This window comes from Micrasema longulum, unplaced genomic scaffold (assembly GCF_059751315.1).
Source record: "Micrasema longulum isolate JH-2025_06_02 unplaced genomic scaffold, ASM5975131v1 h1tg000783l, whole genome shotgun sequence".
Classification (NCBI taxonomy): Eukaryota; Metazoa; Arthropoda; class Insecta; order Trichoptera; family Brachycentridae; genus Micrasema; species Micrasema longulum.
In genome coordinates this window covers 396,702-419,314 of record NW_028277976.1, presented here as the reverse complement: position 1 = coordinate 419,314, position 22,613 = coordinate 396,702, and positions in this window count along the sequence as shown.

The window sequence follows — 22,613 nt, the reverse complement described above, 5'->3', positions numbered from 1 at the left end:
AAAGTAGTATGAAAAAGTACATTATTTTTCTTAAATTAAAAAGCTAAAGTTAAAATTAAATTTGTATCTTTATATAATCATTTTGTAAAGCGCCCTTGGCGCCCTTGGCGCTATATAAGTTATCCATAATTATTATTATTATTATTATAACGCAGCATTCCTTTATTAATTTTTAAAAATAAATTTTTAATTTTATACTAATTTATTATTTATTTTTTTATGCTTTATTAAGTTAGTTCAAAACAACTTAAGAACTAATAAAAACTTTTAATAACATTAAAAAATATATATAAAAGTTTCTCAATAACATATTTTTTAAAATTAATTTTTAATATTTCGATCTTTTCTTTCTCCTTTATTCCTTTAGGTAACTTATTTTACAGCTTCAATCCCTTGTACAATGAGTTTTGAGATTCTGTTTTTCTCCTCATTGGTAATCTTATCTTTTATATCTCTATTTTATCTTATCATATTATGTATGACATTGTTGGTTAAATTTTAATATCGGTTTTATTTTTTTGTTCATCCCATTAATTATTTTTTGTATAAAAATTGCAACATTACATTAAATATGCTGCTTTATTGTGAGGAAGCCAATTTCTTTGTGCATTCTTTCTACATTAGAATAGATATTTCTTTTGAGTATAATCCTCACCGCCTTATTTCGAAGAATAGAAGAACAGTAATTTAGGTATGGACATATGACAGTTTTATAAATAAGAACACTACTCTTTCCATCTATTTTATTTCGCAATCTTCCTATAAAATAATTTAAAAATTTATTTTTTTTGTTACATGCTGAGAATATGTTTTGAAATTTAAATATCTAACCAAACCCCGAGATATTTAATTTCGTCGACAGAATTCATATTTAATTTATCAATATTAATATTGTATCTCTGGGGTATATTATGAAAGGTAACTAAATAAATGCCGATCTGATCATATAATTTATTTTACCTGCAAACTAGTTCTCCCATCATTTAGGAAGCAAGATTATTTTGCATCCGTATTACTGTAAGTAGATAATATAACGTGGACAACATATTTTTGTAGAGAGAACAGCAAATGTCGGCATCGCAAAAGGCGAATAACAAAAGCATTGTTGTTCAAACAATCGCCTCCAATTGTCCTAAGGATTGTAAAACAATTTAAATCCTGTGTTGTTCCCTGTTTTGACTGCCGTAGGAAATCGGCTGACGAAAGGACCTAAAAAGGGCCCATTATAACTGACTAAAGTAACATAAATATTTCCTTGCAAATGACACAAATAAAGTAAAGAACATTACATTTACAATGGCGGGTTTATTACCATAGCGAGCCGACAAGCCGGGATAGTTAAAATAACATGAAACAGTTTATTTTGTCCCTAGATATATTCTTGTGTTGCTAAAATTATTGATTTGCTTTTAAATACCTACATGTCTTCAGCACTTGAAAGCATTACGAATAAGAGTCTTTTATTTATTTGATTTATTTGCGCTTTATTCCTCGAAGACAAACTCACCCACGGATTGAAGGGATGCTGACGCAGGAGAAGAGGCCCAAGAGGATGCCGACGTGAAGGGATGAGAAACCCAACCAGGACAGGAAGTTGATGACTTCATAACGGAAAAAAAGCAAAGTTGCTCGGATTGTAAAGGAATAATTATTTATATTTTGAAATATTAGTTTAGCTAGTCTTGTTCATCTGGGATGCATAGTTCTTTAAGATATTCTACAGTGCAATCAATTTTGAGAACGCAAATGAATCATTTACATTTACATTTTTTTTTGCACCACAACAGGCCAGGAGGCCTAATTACAGTGGTGAATTACATCACAGAGCACCCAGGCTTGAGAAAGATCACATTTTTAATTTTTGTGTTCTCACCGGGAATCGAACCCGGAACCTTCCGTGCGTGAGTCAAGCGTCTTGACCACTACACCACGGGGGCCGCCATCATACTTCTACTTATGCCATTTCCCTGCAGGGGTAGGCAGAGAGGATGCACCGCCACACACATCTATCCATTACTATCTTTTGTCATACCTACATGAATTTATTTATTTTATTATTAATAAAATATATAATACATATGATGCATATTATACTCCCAGGAGTTATTTAAAAAAAACTCATTTGAGACCGTATATATGAAAAAAACATTTTTGTGACAATACATAAAATCAAACATAGTTAATTCATCCGAAATAGTAAGAAAACTTTATGTAAAAAAACATAAAACTCAGTACTTTACACCATCTATATAAATTACATTAATAATTGTCACTATCAAAAAGATTTAAGTAATATTTTTTAATTGCGACACTTTTGGATTTTCTATTCGACTTTTGGTCAATATTTTCCAGATACCTTCTGCAGAACTTTGTTGAGCGAAATTTAGACACATGAAGATTCCCTGTGTAACGCATATTGTACGAGTAATTGTGAATATCATGACCAAATGTGTATTTTAAATATGTGTGAGCAGCAAATTTTATGATATTCGTAATATTTGGTTATGTCATGCAGTGGTATCACCTTGAAAGGAAGTATTTTTGTCTGTCGGTAGGTATCCTTGACACGGGAATCCCATTTTAGTCCAATAATGTTTCTCAGAGCTTTGTTCTGAAGAACTTGTAATCCCGAGATTCGATTTTTGCTGGCGAAAACCCGTATATTCTGTTGTGTCTGCGATAGGCATGGTCAGACTTGATATTATGATTTATCTGATCATGCCACGTCTTTCTTGGTCGTCAGCATTCTTCGTTACCCTTCACTATATATACGTACATTTATGTTTCAGGTATCAATAATAGCAGGACATCAAATACCTAACCCTCTTCAAGTGGATCGAAAAGTCTGTTGACGAATGCCAACATTCCACCTTCTCCTGACGAGTTTTCTGTAGTTTTCTTCGTCTCTTGAGCAATTGTGGAAAGCTCCTGATGCAGGTCACAGCCAAAGCATCTCACCCAATCCTTACATATTACCTATAAACATATTTATGTATACGCCCAATTGACATTTTTAAGGACATATATTTATACCTAGAAAATTATTATAAAGAAAAGTAGAAAGACAGAATGTTACATAGTAAACTTTGTGAGAGGGGAAGTGGGACAGAGGTGTTTATAATTGAATTTGATTCAGTGATCGTTTAAAAGAAGACGACTTGTTATCAAAGAAATCAAGACTGGTATGTTTGTTGGCAGATCTAAGAGTTCTGGGCATAGGGGAATGAAAACCATAGTTAGTTATATGGTTATCGGTATGAAAGAGTAAGTTTTGTTTGAGGTTTCTAGTTGGGATATTTAATTTTATTGAATTCAGTAGTTCAGGCGCATCAAAGAGCGAGTTGAGAATTTTAAATAGGACTAGAAGGTCGGATTTATTTTGACGGTAAAGAAGAGAAGATATATTTAAGCTAGTTTCTAACTCATTATACGTATATTGGTCTCTGGATTAGCCTAATCTCTAGCCTATCTTTCTCAAAAATTGATGTTGAACTGATTCAATATTCTTGATGTGAACATCATAATATGGAGACCTGATAACAGAGGAATACTCTAGGTGCGGGCGAACTAGGAAACAGAAGAGAGTTTTAAGGGTATTGATATTTTTAAAGTCAGTTGTGCTTCTGAAAATAAACTAAATAAAGTTTTTCATAGTTTCAAGTTACACATTATAAGCAAGGTAAAAAATAATGAAACTTAAATATAAAAAAATATGAATGTTTAAACATTCTTTCGTCATCCATTTGTTTCACATTATTAAACTACTTTATGAAGCCTTTAATAATCTTATCAGTTTTACCTGTTTCTGATTTACATTCTCGGCTGAATTCATCATTTATAACCCTGTCATACATCGATTTCCCACACAGTTATCTGAGAGACCGCATTCACTTTGCTTTAATCCATCCTCTGTCAGTTCCATTATTATAGGTGGATAATTTATAAACCGCTATTTTTGACAAAATTACGTAAAGGGCGTTGTACAATACATAAACATCCCAGCACGTCTTGCAGCTACAAAGCGTACAGATGGTTGGGATTCTAGTTCCTAGTTTCCAATTAAGATATATTTTAACAATGTTTTGAGTATGATCAAATGTTTGTGGACAGGCTGAATTTCCTCCCTGGGGAGTTAATTGGATCTATATTTGTTGCCACAGAGAGAGAAAACACTTTTGAAAAGGGAAGTCAAGGTATTTACAGGGATTATGACCTGTCATTGTGGTCACTTTACGCACGGTGTAACTTTCACCATTCTGACCTATTCTGTTTGAACATCCACATTTCCTCAACTCTGCCATCTGTTGGCATTTGACTTTTGTGAAGTTTTATTTGCATTACAATATGCCTTTTTACTTCGCCATCTCCTTTTTTTAAATTCGTTAATAATTTGTGTTGATATTGAATTATTAGTTACTGATGTGTTTGTACTTGTGTTATTTTTGTAATGCGCTTTGGATAAAATACGTAAAATAAATAAACAGGAAAACAAGTTTTTATTTGTTTTCAAATATAAAATGATATAATACGTATAATATAAGATCATTAAAAAACTACAATATTTATCAAGATCAATGAAATTTTTGACACAAGAATATAAGAATGAATACAAAATGAGCAACCTCTCACACCGTTTCCCCATATCGCTATGTCTTCGCATAAAGATCTCACTTTCTCCTCATTCATGCATCTTCTCATGCGCGCACGCCAATTATTCCTACTTTTGACATATCCATCTTCAAATATTTGTTGGATTTGGTCATGTCACGTCTTTCTGGGTCTTTCTTTATTTTTGTATCCATCAAAATTTATTGCAAATTTTTTAGCCGTCCTTTTGTTGTCCATTCGCTCTACATGTCGAAACCGACGCAGAGCTCCTTTCTTGATTTTGTCGATAATGCTTTTTTAGCCTGCCTTACATAATATACGGATCTCAACATTTGTTTATCTATGGTACATATTTTTACATTTTTTTTGCACCACAACAGGCCAGGAGGCCTAATTACAGTGGTGAATTACATCACAGAGCACCCAGGCTTGAGAAAAATCACATTTTAAATTTTTGTGTTCTCACCGGGAATCGAACCTGGAACCTTCCGTGCGTGAGTCAAGCGTCTTGACCACTACACTACGGAGGCCGTGAATTTGCCTGAGAAATCGCATTGTAGATTCATAAGAATTTTTGTTTATTTTCGTGGATTATGCCAAAATAAATATCTTTCCAGTCAAAAGTAAATTTTGCAGAATTTCCAGGACACGACGAAATTGCCGGCAATAATCATTGTCACCAATTACGGTACCGCAAGGTCAACCCTTCCAAGCCATATAACAGAACCGTAAAAACATTTCGTTTTATTTATGAACGTCTTCGGCAAAAGGGGTTGTAGAGATTTCACCAACCCCTTCAATAACGGAGAAAATAAGCAGTAAACAGGCGAGACAGTTAGGTACAGCAACGGAAACTGAAAAAAAAGACTTTACTGTCATAAATTTAACATTGGTTCGTCTCAGTCGTTTTGTTCGAAAGACTGTCACAACTACACTGATCGAGGAAAGTGTTTGAGATGTGAATGTTGGGGAAACAAAGGGTATTAGACAATACAACTTCCCTTTGTCGCGTGCCAAACTGTATAGTTTTTTAGGGCTTTTTCGTAAGAAATTTTTCAAATAATGTAGTGTAATTATATAAACTATTGTTGTTAAAGATGTGTCTGTTTACGCCTGTCATTTATAATCATCATTGCTTTTATTTATAATATACATTGTTGTATATTCTATGTATTTTCTTTTATATGGTTTAGTCGCCAAATATAGAATTAATTCAAATAATGTTTATACAATCAGAGTTATTTTAAAATTATTTAACCAAAGTACTTTATTTTATTTCATTTATGTTACTTTTTGCACATAATGTGAATTGTACATTGTCGGGCTTATGGCCAAATGGGAAATTCTTTAAACCAATCAATAAAAAAAGTGGGTTTTCTATAATTTAAGTTACAAAATTTATTCAAAATGAAAAAATATTATAAATCAGCAGTTCACAATGGAGTCCTGATCCCGATCCTGATGTATGGGTGCTAAGTATGGACCTGGAAAACAGTTATGAAAGTAGGCTGAATGCTGTCGAAATGCAATCTCTCAGGCAAATATGTGGTAAAACTTTGTACCTACGATAGATGCACAAATGTCGAGATCCGTAAATTATGTAATGCTGAGATAGGCATTATAGATAAAATCTAGAAAGGAGCTCTGCGTTGGTTTGAATATGTAGAGCGAATATACAGCGAAAGAACGGCTAAATATATTTAGGATGCGAATGTTAATGGATGCAGAAATAAAAGAAGACCAAGAAAGACATGGCATGACCAAATCCAACAAATACTCGAAAACAGATATGTCAAAAGTCAGAAGAAAAAGCGAGATATGTATGCAAATATAGAGCAAAGAGCGAAGTGGCGTTCTATATGATGGTTTGTTGTTGTTGCTAAATTAATTGGATCAGACAAAATCTTGCTTCCTCTACGTTCATACATCTCCTCTGATCGCGCGCTGATTATTCCGACTTTTGGCATGTCCATCTTGAAGTATTTGTTAGATTTGATAGTGTTATGTCTTTCTCGATCTTCCTCTATTTCTGTATCCATCAAAATTGGCATCGTAAATATTTTTAGCCATTATTTCGCTGTCCATTCGCTCTACATGTCGAAACCAACGCAGAGCTACTATCTTGGTTTTTTTTATAATGCATATCTCAGCCTTACATAATGTACGGATCTCAAGATTTGTGCATCTATCGTAAATAGAAGGTAATATAAAATGTTTAAAATAAAAATGGCATTAATCGTTCACAGTTTAATTAAGAATAAAAACTACTACTACTAAGTTAATATTTATTCAAAACGTAAATCACTACAAAGCTTCTTCTACAAAATTAAAGATTTTATATCAAGAAAGGAAAAAATTATGATGTACGAAGCCTATGTCAAAAGTAAATTGAGTTACATGATCGCCTTCTGGGGAACTGGTAACAAGACAGACATAACAAGAATACAAAGACAACAAAATAAAATTCTTAAACTAACATACAACCTACCCTACCTGACCTCTACGACTGAACTGTACAAAAAAACACACCAGTTTGACATAAACTACTTGACTAAAATTGAGACCTTAAAAATTGTGCACAAAATAACACTGGGAAACATACAAGACGACGACATAATATTAGTCAAAAATGCTGACATACATAAATATAACACCAGACAACAAAAACACTATCATATTGAAAAAGCAAAGACAAACGCAGGACAGTCAAAAATACTACATAATGGACTTAAACACTACAACGACCTACCTTACTACTTGAAAACTTTTAATGGAGACAAATTTAAAATCAATCTGAAAAAGCACATGATGACTGAACTAACTAGACTAGACGAGACATAAAATGACTAGACAATATTAAATTTCTAATGTAACCCTAACGGATTTTTTAAAATTGTAAATAAATAAAAAAAAAAAAATTAGTAAAGATTAACAAATGACAACAAAGATAAATGCTACACAATGTGTAAAGTGGCATCCAAACCAGTCAATGACATGTCATAAGTCTTGTAAATGCCCAGATATTTATGTTCTCTTCTCAAAAATATAAAACGTTAATCTTAATATCTCCTCAGGGGGTTATATCCAGTGCGTGTCGCCAAAAATTTGGACAAACTCAAAATAAAGTTAGGATTTACGATCAACGATTTAAAAATAGACTCAAAAGATATAAGAACGAAGCATTTGTTTTAGAAAAAGTACTAATTTCTTCCATAGTAATAGTATCCGTTAAAACATTTATTTCAGCCAATTAAGAGTATTTATAACAAGTGAAAATATTACTTTCCGTTAAATTGCTTCAACCCTTTTCGTCCGACCTTCAAAAATACCGCTTCTAAAGAAGTCATGAAACACAGATGAAGACAATAAAGTAATATAATTAACCGTGCAGCAATCACAGGACTGAAAGGGTTTAATATGGAGGCATAAATTTTGGCGTTTAAAATAGCAAGAATTGTTCCTTCCTTACGCACATGGACGGTTTCAGTACAAAACGTTACACTTTTAGTGAAAATGAGACCAATCTTTGTAATAAATCACTTTCTCCGTTATATTTTGGTCAATTGTTGTGCCAGAAACCTTGGTGACTGTAGTATAGAGTACAAACATGGACAATATAAAAGGATGAACAGTTCTAAAACATTTACAGGGGTGTTGAAAGATTGGAATAAAAATATTATACGTAATACCCTTGACAAAATTTATTTGAGAAGGAAACAGGAAAGTCAATTTGCACATAAATGATGAATCCAGATAAAACAGAATTATGTTTGGTTTATTTTATATATTAACAAAAAACACCTTAAAAGAAGCTTTAGTTTTGTATTGGTATTAAAACTTTCATTCTCATTTGGCTAACAGTAGATTTGAAACTACACATTTCATTTTAATCACGAGGTTACAAAAAAACATAAAATCAAGAAAGAGTGGCTAAGATAATTTGATCTGAGGAACGAATGGATAATGAAAAGGATTTTTCAAGCAGGCATTTAAGAAAAATATAAGCATTATATCAGTTTGCACTCACATAAAAGATTGCAGAATTTATTGCCAATTAATGTTATTCGAACACTAGTCCAGAGTTTACTTCTTCCACTCATTGATTTTTCAGATGTATGTTATGTTACCCAGATGCCAATTCTGAACTGCTTGATAAATTGGAACGATCGTTGAATGTCTGTAACTACACTATATCTTTAATCTTCGCAAATTCGAACACAAAACCGAATACCGCACGCAATTACACTGGCTTAGTATTTTCACATTATATAACTTCTTCACAATATTTGAAATATTTCCACATCGCCTGTTTATATGATATAGCTCTTCCAACCTTCATCACAACATGGGCTTCAGTCCAGTAACGAGAGAACCCTTTTAAGACCAATTTATCGCTCTATTTTTTTTGCCTCATCTTTCACAGTAGTAACTGCTCGATTGTGGAATAATATTAATTTATTTGTTGGGTTAAACAGCCCGTAAATTAATGTAAACTACAATAATGGTCAAATAAATAATGTCAGACATTACTTTTATCACTTCCGTCTCCGTGGAATGCCGATCTCATTGCCAAAAATAGAGAATTATGCTAAGTATAATTATCGAGCAAATGAAAAACTATTTTTCCTAGTATTTTTGATACAATGAAAAGATAAGAAATAGAAATAGAATATGTTTGAACATGGTTATTAAAAAACAAAAAAACTGCTTTCAGAAAAAACTCTTTAGTGATTTATTAATCAAATATGAGACCACGTGCATAATCATTCAATGTGCTAACCGTTACGCGAAGAGACGAGGATTTATTAAGGAGTTTTTTATTAATCCTTGAGTCAAACAAACACTTGACATGAGACATGGTGGAGGGTCCACTGTCCAGTGTCCAGTCTTCAAGCTCATGACATGTGCCAATGTGTCATCTGGATACAATTGAAATAAATAAGTATACTTGCTTTTTAAATATCTGTTACTAAAAACAACTTCACTAACTCCCATCAATAATTCCACCTTCTTCTGTAACTCTTAACTCATATAGTGCCCATGCGGCTAGATTGTGACTCCCATCTACAATCAAAGATGTTTTAACAAGGGCTCTGTGAAATCACGCCTGAAGAAACATTTTCTTTTTCTTTTTACGAACAAACCATCACGCCGTTTCCACCATATCACTTTGTATTTGGATACAGACCTCGCTTCCGCTGCATTCATACAGGGTGTTCTTTGAACCCTGTCACATCCGAAACCATGATGATCAGTATGGGCAAGAAGACATATTAGCATATTTTAAAAGGAAATTTTAAATACGGCGCTATAAAAATTATTCGGCATAAGTAAATAAATATTGTAATTCTCTAATCAATGAAAACAATAAGTGTTTCATACTTACGTGTTTCAAGATGATTCTATTGAAAAATTAAATAATGTTTTATTTCGTTAAACTTACTTATCTTCTACGCATATCTGTAGTTTGAAACCCCTGACTGAGCAAAGGTTTTGCCTTTTGCCTCCGTTATTTGCATATTTGAAGACAATAAAGGAAGCCCCTAGAAGCTTCTAACTGCTCTAGTTTAGATTATATTATTCCAGAGAGTAAAAGTAACAGTATTGTAAAGCAATTAAACTGTAAACTTGGCAATATATTATTCAGAAGGTCTTAGATTTAGCATAACGGACTATAATGCATTTTCTCAAATACTTTTGTCTCGAAGAATTTTAAAAAATTCTAGAACGCAGCCTTTCCACAGACAAACACACTCTTAAACACAGAAATGAAATAATTAAGCATTTGTTATGAGAGTTTGATTTTTTTATTTTTTTTATTAATTTATTTGTTAAAATTGATATTTATTTATTTTAAAGAAACAAACAGTTGACAATGATATGGTAACATTAAAAAAAATACAGTTTTAAGACAGACCAGCAAAGTTTCTAAATAAGAATCATACATATTATAAAATTGTGTTACAACAAAAGGGTGTGTTTTTGTGTATTTGTATGGGAGTAACAGATGTGTGTTTATGTGTATTAGTGTAGGAATAAGTGTTCAGGTGTGTCTAAGTGTGAGCATCATTAAAAAGTAAGTGGAATCGTATCGCAGCCAGAAATAATAAGTCTTAATTTATTTTTAAATAAATTAAGGAGCATGTAAAATATATCAATAGATGAAAAAAAAGCATTATAGTTAGAGCAAGAACGATAGAGGAAAGAGTTTTGTGCATAGTTAGTGCTACAGACTGGCAGATGGAACAAATACTTATTTTTTGTCACGCGAAAGGGTTAAATATACAAAGTTTATCATAATATTTCATTTTTAAATCCAACGATACCACTTTTTTGACTTGATATAGACTTTTGTTGGTTTATTAAAGAAAAATGAACTTTTAAATATAACAGCCGGAAACATCAGGATCATAAATTCAAACATTAATAGAAAAATATTTTTAAAAAACAACCTTAAAAAATTCCTATGTACAGTGCGTTCAAATTCAAGCAGGAACAAAACGTAGTGAAACTGGCGTCGCGAGTTCGATTCCCGCAAGTTGCAAGAAAAGAATACAAGAAGATTTTTTCTCATTTGGTCTGGGTGTTGTGGTGTATTTTTCATTACCTCCTTCCATATTCCCTCTATCTCACTTGCTGATAAGCCTCTAAATAGAAGCTTAGCGGGTTATTCCTTTTAAAAATAAAAATAATCCTATAGTTTGAATTTTGATGAGACTAAAAAAAAGGTGAAATAGGCGCCATGTTAAAAACAAAATATCTTCATTTATTTCAAGAGGGTGTGAAAGTTCTTTCGTTATTAAATCTTATTGACTCCCCAGTATTACTTGACGATTGATTTACAATGAAAATATGAGAATACGCAAAACAGGTTTCATATAATATATTTTTGACACCAAACTAATAAACAAAGTGCGAGTAGTGGAAATAAATTTGTATCAAGTTCCCAATATTTGTTCTGTTTTCATAATCACAAAACATTTATTTGCTAGTTAAGAGGTTGATAGATTTATTATTAGCGTTTAAGTATTATTTTGGTTCATCAATATCTGTGATCCCTTTTTAATATGCCAATGTTTTGTTGTTAAGGAGCTTACTTAAATAGGTTATTGTAAAAGCACCAGCGAGTATTTTGTAAAAAACTAGGTTTTTTCTTGAAAAGCTTTTGTAAACAGTTAAAAATTTTACCTTGTCAGTAAAATATTGAACTAATCGAACAAATCACTTATTTAGGTCATTTTTTTTGCACCACAACAGACGAGGATTTTAAATAATTTTTTTTATGGGAGCTGTTTATTTTTTTCCTTGCTTATTATGTGCAAGCCAGGATGCCCAATCACAGTGGTGAGTTACAGCAAAGAACGCCCAGGCTTGAGAAAAAAAATATTTACTAAGCTGATTGATGTGGTTTCTCTGTGTTTTTTATTGCATGATATATTATAATTACGTATTATGTACACCCAGAGGGCTTTTACATGAAAGGCACAAAATAATTCAAGCGTTTTATTGTATAATTCTGACTTTTCTCTTATCGCTCAAATCGGTAGAACGAAAAGTTCATGCTTTTACCAGCTGACACAGATTAAATGCATACGCAAAAATTTGCCATGACATGACATGACCACGCCATATTTCCTTTACTTGGTCTGTGTCTAATCCGGTCGCTACATCAGAGTTTTTTACAGCTCCTGGAGTGATCGTGCGTTTATTACAGATCTTACGCGGGATTGGAAAAAGTTTCCTTTTGTCATTTCTTCGAGCAGTTTGTTCCGCAGTTGCAATTATTCAGTCTTGATGACGGCGTTTACCCAGTCTTGCAGAACGTCTAACTAAATGATCCTGGTGCCTGTAGTCATCTCTTCGGATGTTTTCTGCTTGCTGGTGCTTTATAGATTTAGATAAATGAAGATAAAATTAGGTAGGTACTTAATTAAATGTGTTTGAAAATTTTTAACAGTTTTAGGCAAAAATTTGTTTACAGAAGGTATTATTTAAGTATACGGAAGCGAAATTATGATAATAATTAAATATTTTTAGATGCGCAGGATGTATCCTAGTTCCTAATATTGTGTGTTATTTGATTTAATATTTTACACGTCGCGTCGTGATGTTTTACCATACGGAAGCTATAATAATCATTATTTTCAAAAGGAAGAGCGGAAACTAGAATCATAAAATATTTGCCAATTACGAGGTGCGTACAAAATCATAATTGGGTGAAAGATGTTGACGTGTTTTTGCTATTTTACAGTAGTCGTATTGTTTTTACTAATTTAATATGATTAAACGTGGAAATAAAGGAAAAATCGAACGTCTTTTGGTCATTTAAAAAATTTAATAATAATTAAAAATTATTTAAAACCTTGCTGGCGAGTCTAAATACCTTATACGTAAAGAATAAAAATACAAAATTATTTAATTAACATATTACAACAGAGATGAAGAACATTTAAGAAAAGGTAATATAGAAGTCTAGGCATCTACAGGGTTTATGACCTGTCAATGGCTGGTTTAAGTGGCCACTTTACACACTGTGTAACATTCACCATTCTGCCTATATTTGAACATCTATATTCCTTCAATTCTTTTATCTGTTGATGTTTGTGAAGTTAAAGAGCTGAAAACTTTTTTTATGCGGGTGAGATTCATCTAATTGAATTATTTCACCTACATACCAGGCAACGCCTGAAAATGTTATTTTTTCAATTTCTATACTTCTTCATTTCTAACTTCACAAACATCAACAGATGAAAGAATTGAAGGAATATAGATGTTCAAATATAGGCAGAATGGTGAATGTTACACAGTGTGTAAAGTGGCCACTTAAACCAGCCATTGACAGGTCATAAGCCTTGTAGATGCCTAGACTTCTATATTACCTTTTCTTAAATGTTCTTCATCTCTGTTGTAATATCTTAATATAAACAGCTCCCCAGGAAGTTGAATCCAGTCCTTGTCTACAAAAATTTGGACAAACTCAAAATATTATTGAAATTATTTAAAATTAAGAACATTATTATTTAGTCATTTTCACTTGTTTTAATGTGTAAAAAATATCGATTAAATAGAAGTTAATTTTCAACAATATTTTGAGTATGTCCAAATGCTCGCAGACTGGCTGGAAGTTCCACTTAAACCAGCCAATGACAGCTGATAAGCCCTGTAAACCAAAAATGTTTTCCCTCTCTGTTGCAAAAAATTTAAATGGAAGCTATTTTATTTATATTTTTAATTTAATTTTATTTGTTACTTTATTATTTTTTTTACATAAAAAAAGGTATTTTTAAGTACAACATTTTGGTGAGAATTAAAATTATTAAAATATTTTATATCTACAATTAATAAAGCCGAAATAATAGCAGGAGTAATATACAACCAAAAAAGTGTACCAAAAAAGTATAAAATGTAGAGGCTTATGTTAGTTTCCATAAATTGTTAGTAAATTTACGTATAGCCAGTGATGAAAAATATAAAAGGTACGTCAAAGAATAAATAAATCAAAATTAGTTATAGTTCGCGCGTTTGCCTAATACGCAAGAGGTCTCATGAAATATTGATTTAAAAAGGTGTATTTACTACTTAAAATTTCACAGTCCCTAGACTGGCACTTAAGGGATTATCTAATGTATATACTGATTATCTCGTTTATAAAAAAATATATTGATTTTCATTGCCTTTACCTGATGTATCAAACAAATCGATTATGCTGCTGTTAGTGTACAAATGCTGTGCCTTTTGCACCATTAGCAGATGAAAAGGAATGATGATGATGTTAAATAGTGATTATTATTATTATGGATAACTTATATAGCGCCATTTTCGTAATAAAATACCTCAAGGGCGCTTTACATGGTGATTCTATTGTTAAGTTAATTTAATTGAAGCTTTTAAATTTGTAATTTAATTAACATAATTTATTTTGTTGTCACGTGCTACGGATTTATTCAAATGATTTAGAGAACAAGTGATAGTATTATCATAGTTTTCTTCCTTATCTTCTCTTTCCCATCTGCTGAAAAACCTCTAAAATGGAGGCTTAGCGGGTGATTTCTTTTTTTTAAAATGTTTATACCATACGTAGGTAATTAATAAAATAAAATTTAATAATAAAAACATAAAACTTAAAAATATTTTTAAAATTAGTATTCATAGAATTTTATTTTGGTTAGAATATTATTTAAATTATACGTGTAGTTTTTTATTCATAAACTCTTTGCTTTAGACATTTTTGTATGCAGTATCTACGTATCTAGTACCTACATATCTTTGTTGCAGATTTTTTTTATCTTCTTTGTAATATGAGCCTTCTCGATAGCTAAAGCCCTCTTAATTTTTTTAAAACCCACATTGGCATATTATTTGGTGGCTCCTGTTAGCTGTCAGATGTCGGTAACGCTCGGATATGCTCGGCTGCGCGCCGAATCCTCCATGTGTCAGATCTGACAGGACAAATGTCCTGCAGCATTTATTTCAAAATCGACAGTTTAAGAAATTGATAAAAAAAACTTCTTCTTTCTGCAGTAACTATTAATTGGACTTATTGTATTTAAGAATACGTATGTTAAATTTTATCGATTTATATGACACTATTTGTATAAGAATTCATCTCCTGCTTGTCCAAAAATAAATTACATCCATCAAGTAGGTATTTATTTTAATTTTGATGGGGTACTACATATAATTATATTATTATTTATACATATTAACTTGCAAAACTTTAATAATAAATGTACTTTAGATTGCAGTATTAAACACGAAAATCAACGAATAAAAACTACGTATTTTCCAAACACAGATATAAAATTAGTGAAATATTTCATCGTTTATCAATTCATATCGTTCTTATTTCTAGAGCATCCTCTTTAATTCTATACACAACTCATAATTTTATAGTTTCCATGAGGCTCGTCCGTGGAATCATTTCCCCTCCACTACCAAACATATTTTTACAGTAGCTCTATTTAAATCACGCCAGAAGAAACATAACCTTTCTCTTCCTTAATCTTTTGTCTTTTCCTTACTCTTGAGGACACACATTGTTCTATTTTTGTATGTATATTTTTTTCTCGAACGCGTTTTAAAACTTTACTTTATAGATAATATTGATTAAACTGTTTTATGAAACTATTTTGGAAAATGATATATAATCACATTGCTTTTTTTTACAATTATTGCAAAAAAATATGCAGTACAAGGAAGTGTGTCAATATGTTTCAGATTCTTCATCCCTGTTAAAAAAATCTCCATAATGTTGCATCCTCTTAACTAATTATTATTTGGGAACGTAGAAATATGATATGTTATGCCAGGATTGTTGATGTTGGAATACAAAGGTAAGAAATATTTGGTAGATTAAAACATCAACTTCTAAACTTGGGTTCCCGTACTTATTCAAGATATTTTACTTATTTATTGATGACCAGCGCGTTTACCTATCATTTAAGAGGTCTCGGGTTTGATTCCCTAAAAGGTGAAATAAAATATTTTTATGTGTTTTTAAACTAGAGTATTTTATTGCCCCTGGATTAAGGTTTCCAGTTTTCACATAAATTTTATTCTCGAGACTAAGATAAGATTCGGAGACCAAGTATTGAAATTTCGAGAGTTTTCAAAAAGATACAAACAATAATTCGTATAAAAAATAGTGCACGTAGTAAATAAATCACACCATGGCATACTTTCATTGTCATTTTTTATTCAAATGATTATTCAACATATTAACCAACTATCCCCGTATCACCAAATATAGATCACAATAGCCTACTTCTCCGGTTCATAAATTTTAAATTGCATTTTCCGTAGAAATAATATTTTTTTATACAGATAAAATTTATTTTAAATTGGTGAAGAATAATATCTGATCTGTTTTTTTCTAACGAAGTTGCAAATAATCTTTTTGATGTTCCTGATTTGGTCAAATGTATCTTTTTCAATATGCAAACGAGGCATTTTATTTGTCATAGATTTATTAATATGTAGAAATATCTAAGTCGTATTCGCATATTCATTCTCTGTTCCCGAGAATTCACCCTCTCGGGAACAAATACGCTGATGACCAAAAAATAGATGTACCTACTCGTATTTGCTAAAACTTTTTCATACTTCAAGATCCAATTATTCTTACAAGTTTTTAAATAATAATTGAGTATTTAGTATTTTCCAGAATATCCGTGCATATTCTGTTTTGCACAATATTTTACCCTGAATTTGTTTGAAATATAACATATCTCCTAAAATTGTCATTTGAGCGAGACAGACAATGCTTTATACCGATGAATTGTGCGTTAGAGGGAGAAGACAATGTACATATTCCAGTCAATTGCCAACGCATGCGCAGATTTCAAGTTTGAAGTTTGTTTGTAATGTCACTTTGAACATGCGCAATGACATGATATTAATACAAATTTATTTACCCATAACGTGCGTATTACGTTGGGCGCATTTAGCGATTCTGGTTCCGATGCGCGAGCTGTCATGCTATTGTTTGTTTATCGCGTCAGACCTGTCATATGATTATCTTTATGTAAATAATTCCTCTGTACGTGTGATGTCACCGTACTCCTCCTAAACGGCTTAACTGAGTTACGTGCGGTTTTCAGAGAAATATAGATCTTTGCGCTGTGCGTGTTCGTAGATATTAAAATCTTCAATCGAATATGTAAAAAAAAAGTAAGGAGCATAAATGTTTTATTCGTCGATCTACCAGGGTTGCATTCGAGGAGAATGCATTTGGAAAAAAATGGAAAGATGTTGTTTTTTTGTGTCTAAAAATAGTTTGTTTTTGAATGTTTACAAACAGCATTTGTTTTTTGTGTATCTCAATCAGATTTTTTCCTTAAATTTCTTTTAATTTCTACCCATTTATTTCTTTTTATCACATTTTTGGTAACACTAAAATAATATTAAATTAATTACATTTTTAAAAATTGTATTCCAACAGAAGTAAACCATTTTGTTGGTGAGACGACCGGAGTTTGACGTTTGCAAAAAGAATGCCAGATTTGAAAAATTATTTATTTTATGTTTTGGAATTCAACCATAAACAAGTACCTACTTAAATTCAATATTTTTTGAATACCGACAATTTTTAGTTTTGGAATTTAATCAAAAACAAGTACCTAGATGAAAAGTATTTTTCCAAGATAATAGCAGGCAAGCCAACGTTCGGGCAGGACAACATCTGTCGGGTCCGCTAGTAATATTATAAAACTTAATATACAAGTTGACAGAATGGAAAAAAATGCACCACCAATGTTTTCGGTTAGGAGCCACAAGTGCTATTTATATATTTTTATTATTATTTTGTATATTTATACATGTACTGATTTATATATAGAAGAGTCCCAACTTAACACGGAATTTTCTAACAAGTCAAAAAACAAATTGTGCTATGATGAAATTGTGTATTGTGTGCATTAAATACTCGTAGATAAATAAAAAAATAACTTAATATTTATGCTAATTTATGTCTAGTTTACAATTTTCGCATGTTTATCAACGATGAGCATCTAATTTTTAGAGCCACTGGGTACAGGAATGTGGGTTGATTTTGCGGGCTGGCACGCATCATTTGATAGAAGCCAACCCAACATATTTCGTTTCAGCGAATTATTATTATTTAGTGCGGTTATCGACTGGTGTCGGGAATTAGAAGCAGCACAAAAGTAGGAGTTGGAACCCGCAACTGGTAAACATTAAAGTTGAGGAAACGCCCACCATAAGTAGTTGAGTAGGTTTCAGTAGTAAAATAATAGTGAAATGAGCCATCGCAGATTTCCAAACTGTGTTGTTTCACAAAAGATTTACAAAAAAAAAAAAAATTACTAAATGTTATTAAATATTTGTATATAACCACTTACCGAATTTTCTATGTCTACCGGTTTCGAGACGTACCCGTCTCTTCGCCTGGACACCAATTAAACCAACATGCAAAACCCACTTTACACCTTCACCATAGTTGTTGCACCAAAATTTAAAACCAACACGACATGCATTTTAATAACCACATGCACTGATAAGGACAAACATGCACTGATGTAATTATGAAAATATTCTCTTGTTTGTCATGCATGTCGTGTTGGTTTTATATTGTTGTGCAACAACGATGGTGAAGGTGTATAGTGGGTTTTGCATATTATTTGCATGCTTTGTTGGTTTAATTGGTCAACTGACGAAGAGACGGGTACGTCTCAAAACCGATAGAGATACATTTAGTAAAATGTTTGACAGCAAAGTTAATGGTTTAAATATTAATAATTAAAAATTTTGATGCATGATCCTAACTTTGCTACACCATCTTTCATGAAATATCTTTTCTGTATTGTTCTTTTCTAAACGTATATATTTTTATTATGTATTTTTTATATCGATATGTCATTAAATTTTTGAATATTTAGATTTTGAAAAATACTGTTATTATGGATAACTTTCATAGTGTTATTTTTGCAATACCTCAAGGGCACTTTGCTAAGTGGTTCTACAGATAAATAAATTTAATTTAAAGTCGAGAGGAAAATTTATTATAACTCTCGCAAACAGCGAACTAAATTCGGCAAACGTGCTTTTGCGGTCGCAGGCCCTACGGCATGGAATTGTCTCCCAGTAGAGGTGCGAAGTGATGCTTTGGAAAAAAACTTAAAACCCACTTGTTTTCTAAATCATTTGAATAAATCCTTAGCATGTGATAACAAAGCAAATTTTTTTCTTAAATTACAGAATAAAAAAGTTAAAATTAAATTAATTTATTTATATAATCCCTTTTTAAAGCACCCTTGAGGCATAACATTACGAAAATGGCGCTATATAAGTTATCCATTATGATAATAATAATAAATAAATTTAAGAATTGAATTATTTATATGTACATATTAAATAAATAGTTTACTAAAAGTTGCATTTCTAGACATGTGTCTGTGTGACAAGGTAACTGATTTCTCAAAATATTCTTCAATATCATAGGAAAATACTCAACAAAAAATAAAAAAATAATGTATTATATTACTTAATGCATGTTTGTCAGTATAATTGGAACCGTGAACTGATAATACATTCTTCCTTTATATTAGCAACTTTAATTTATAACTAATATCACAATTAAAGTAAAGAATTAACATTATGCGTGTTTTTTTTAACTAAATGAAAAATGTTGTTAATTTTTATGATTGAGAACCCCGTGAATGTTATTCGTCAACAGAATTAATACCAGTGACGCCTGAGAATGTATTGCATCTGTTTTGGAAACCAGAAATAATGATATTATTTATTACCAGCCCATTTAGATCCAATCAGGCCAACAACTTGTTAACGAACCAATTAGATTTATTACAAACATATTAAGTTAAATTACCGAACGCGGCGAAACCATAACTCTCGACTAAATATTTACTTTACAATGTCCTGATCATTATATAAATATTTTTGAATGAAAACAATAATTAATCCACAAAACTTTAGGTTCTTACATTTGATTTTCAACGCTGCGGTGCGGTGTTCAGATTTTATATTCGCTCATAAATCATGAATAAAATGTATGCTTTAGACTTGATAAGCATAATAAAAATTCTAACTAGGAGCTAGTCAAAAACAGAAATAAAATTGTATCTAAAGGAAAACAAGGGCGTTTTGGTGCCGACCCTTGTGTGTGTGGCAGCGAAAAATGGAATTGGGAAAACATTGATAAAAGTAGGCTGAATGCTGCCGAAATGCGATCCCTCGGCCCAGTGTATGGTAAAATGATGTTTGATAGGTGCACAAGTGTCAAGATCCGTGCATTACGCGAGACTGAAACAAGCATTATCGACAAAATCAAGAAAGGAATGCTGTGTTGCGTTGGTTTGAATATTAAAAGGATTAACGATGCCATTGTTGATGGATGCAGAAAACGACGAAGACCGAGAAATCGAAAAATCGGCGTGCGTGTATGAGAACATGTATGAATGCAGAGAAAGCAAAGAATATATGCAATTAATAAAACTGTAGTATGTGATGCTAAAACGGTGTTATTAAAATGTTTTTTTTTTTTTAATTTTAAGTAATAATAACAATATTCATTTAATCACTTTGTAATGCCCTTTTAACGTATTACGTTACGAAAATGGCGGTATATATGTATAACCTATAGGTGCTATGGGTGAACCATAATTGGCGGGTTCGATTTCCGGTGAGAACACAAAAATTAAAATGTGATTTTTCTCAAGCCTGGTTGTTCTGTAATGTAATTCACCACTGTAATTGGGCCTCCTGGCCTGTTGTAGTGCAAAAGAAAAAGAAATTAAATGATAAAAAAAAAAAAAATTATATTGGTGTGACGTTCTATCCTCTCTGCCTACCGCTGTGGGGAAATAGTGTGGTAGCACGTTTGTTTGGTCGTTGTATACAAGAAATGTTTATGTAAATGAATAAAAAATAAAATAAAATATCTGACTCCGACAATAATTTGTGGGAGGCTAAATGTCTCAAATTTCAAACTACCGATTCCAGTTATAATGTGTGGCAATATTCGTTATTCGATATTTGTTTATGATGACAAACCATTTGGCAATTGGTTGGTCAAAGATATCTACCATTTTTTTAAATTATGACGATATAAATGCCGGATACTATGTTAAATTAAGTTCAAATTATTTGTACTCATCCATCATTCCAGTAAATATAAGTAATACAGAAAATATAAATATATTTTTTTAATGTTTATTGTACAATATTACACTATAGACAAAATACAGGTATGTAGAGCGAATGGAGTGCAAAAGAACGGCTTAAAGGATCTACGTGTGCGAATGTTGATGGATGCAGAAAACGAGGAAGAACGAGAAAGACTAACAAATCCAACAAATACTTTTAGATGGACTTGTCAAGAGAAGGAAAAATAATTGGAATACGCAATAATGTGAATCGGGGGCCCGATTTCATACCGTCTATGTGCTCTAGAGGTGTAAGATGATTAAATGAGAAATTACAAAACAAAAACATTTTTGTTCTCGCAGTCCGGAACCGAATCTGAGACCACGTGCATAGTAGTCCAATGTGCTAACCACTTCATGAAGATGCAAAGATTTATGGATGGTTTTTTTTATTCCACTTTTGGTAAAACAAACACTTGACATGAGGCATGGTGGTGGGTCCACTGCCCAGCATCAAGTTTGCACGTGTATGACATGTGCCGATTCAAATCATCTGAATGCAATAAAAATATTTATTTTCAATAAAGTTATCTCTGTTACTATTCTGTGTCCAGACGACGTATTCATACAGACATACGTTTCTGTATAAATTAAACCAGAATCCCGGAAAAGTATTTTCGACCAAATGCTTCTTTAGGACAACTCTAAAAATAATATTTGGCTGATTTATAAAGCCCTTTTTTTAAAAAAAAAACACCTTAAGCGCACTTTATAATTGACATATTATATTACAATATTTGAGTTTGTCCAAATGTTCGTAGACAAAATACTGAATTTCACTCCCTCGGGAGTCATTAACATTAACAAATTACAACAGGGGTGGAGAATACAGGCAGTTGAAACCAACTGGTCCAAGAAAAAGCTTAAAAATTGAAAAAAAATAATTCAATCGTTGCCTAGTATGTGAAATAATTCAGTCAGTTGAATCTCTTCACAACAATAAAGGTTTCAGCTCATTAACTTCACTTAAATCAACAAATGGAAGAATTGAATAAATATGGATGTTCAAACATAGGCAAAATGGTGAATGTTATACAGTGTGTAAAGTGGCCACTTAAACCAGCCAATGACAGGTCATAAGCCCTGTAAATGTCTAGACTTCCATATTCCCTTATTTAAGGTATTCTCCATCCCTGTTGTAATTTGTTGACATATTATATTTTCTTATTTAAAGTTGAGGGCATGATAAACTAAAGAAGTGAGATTTGAGTTGGGATCTGAACTGACTGGGACTGTCGATGATTCGTAATATTCAAAGTAATCGATTCCAGACAGAGGGGCCGGCAACGGCAAAAGCGCGATCTCCAAATCTAGTTTTTGGGG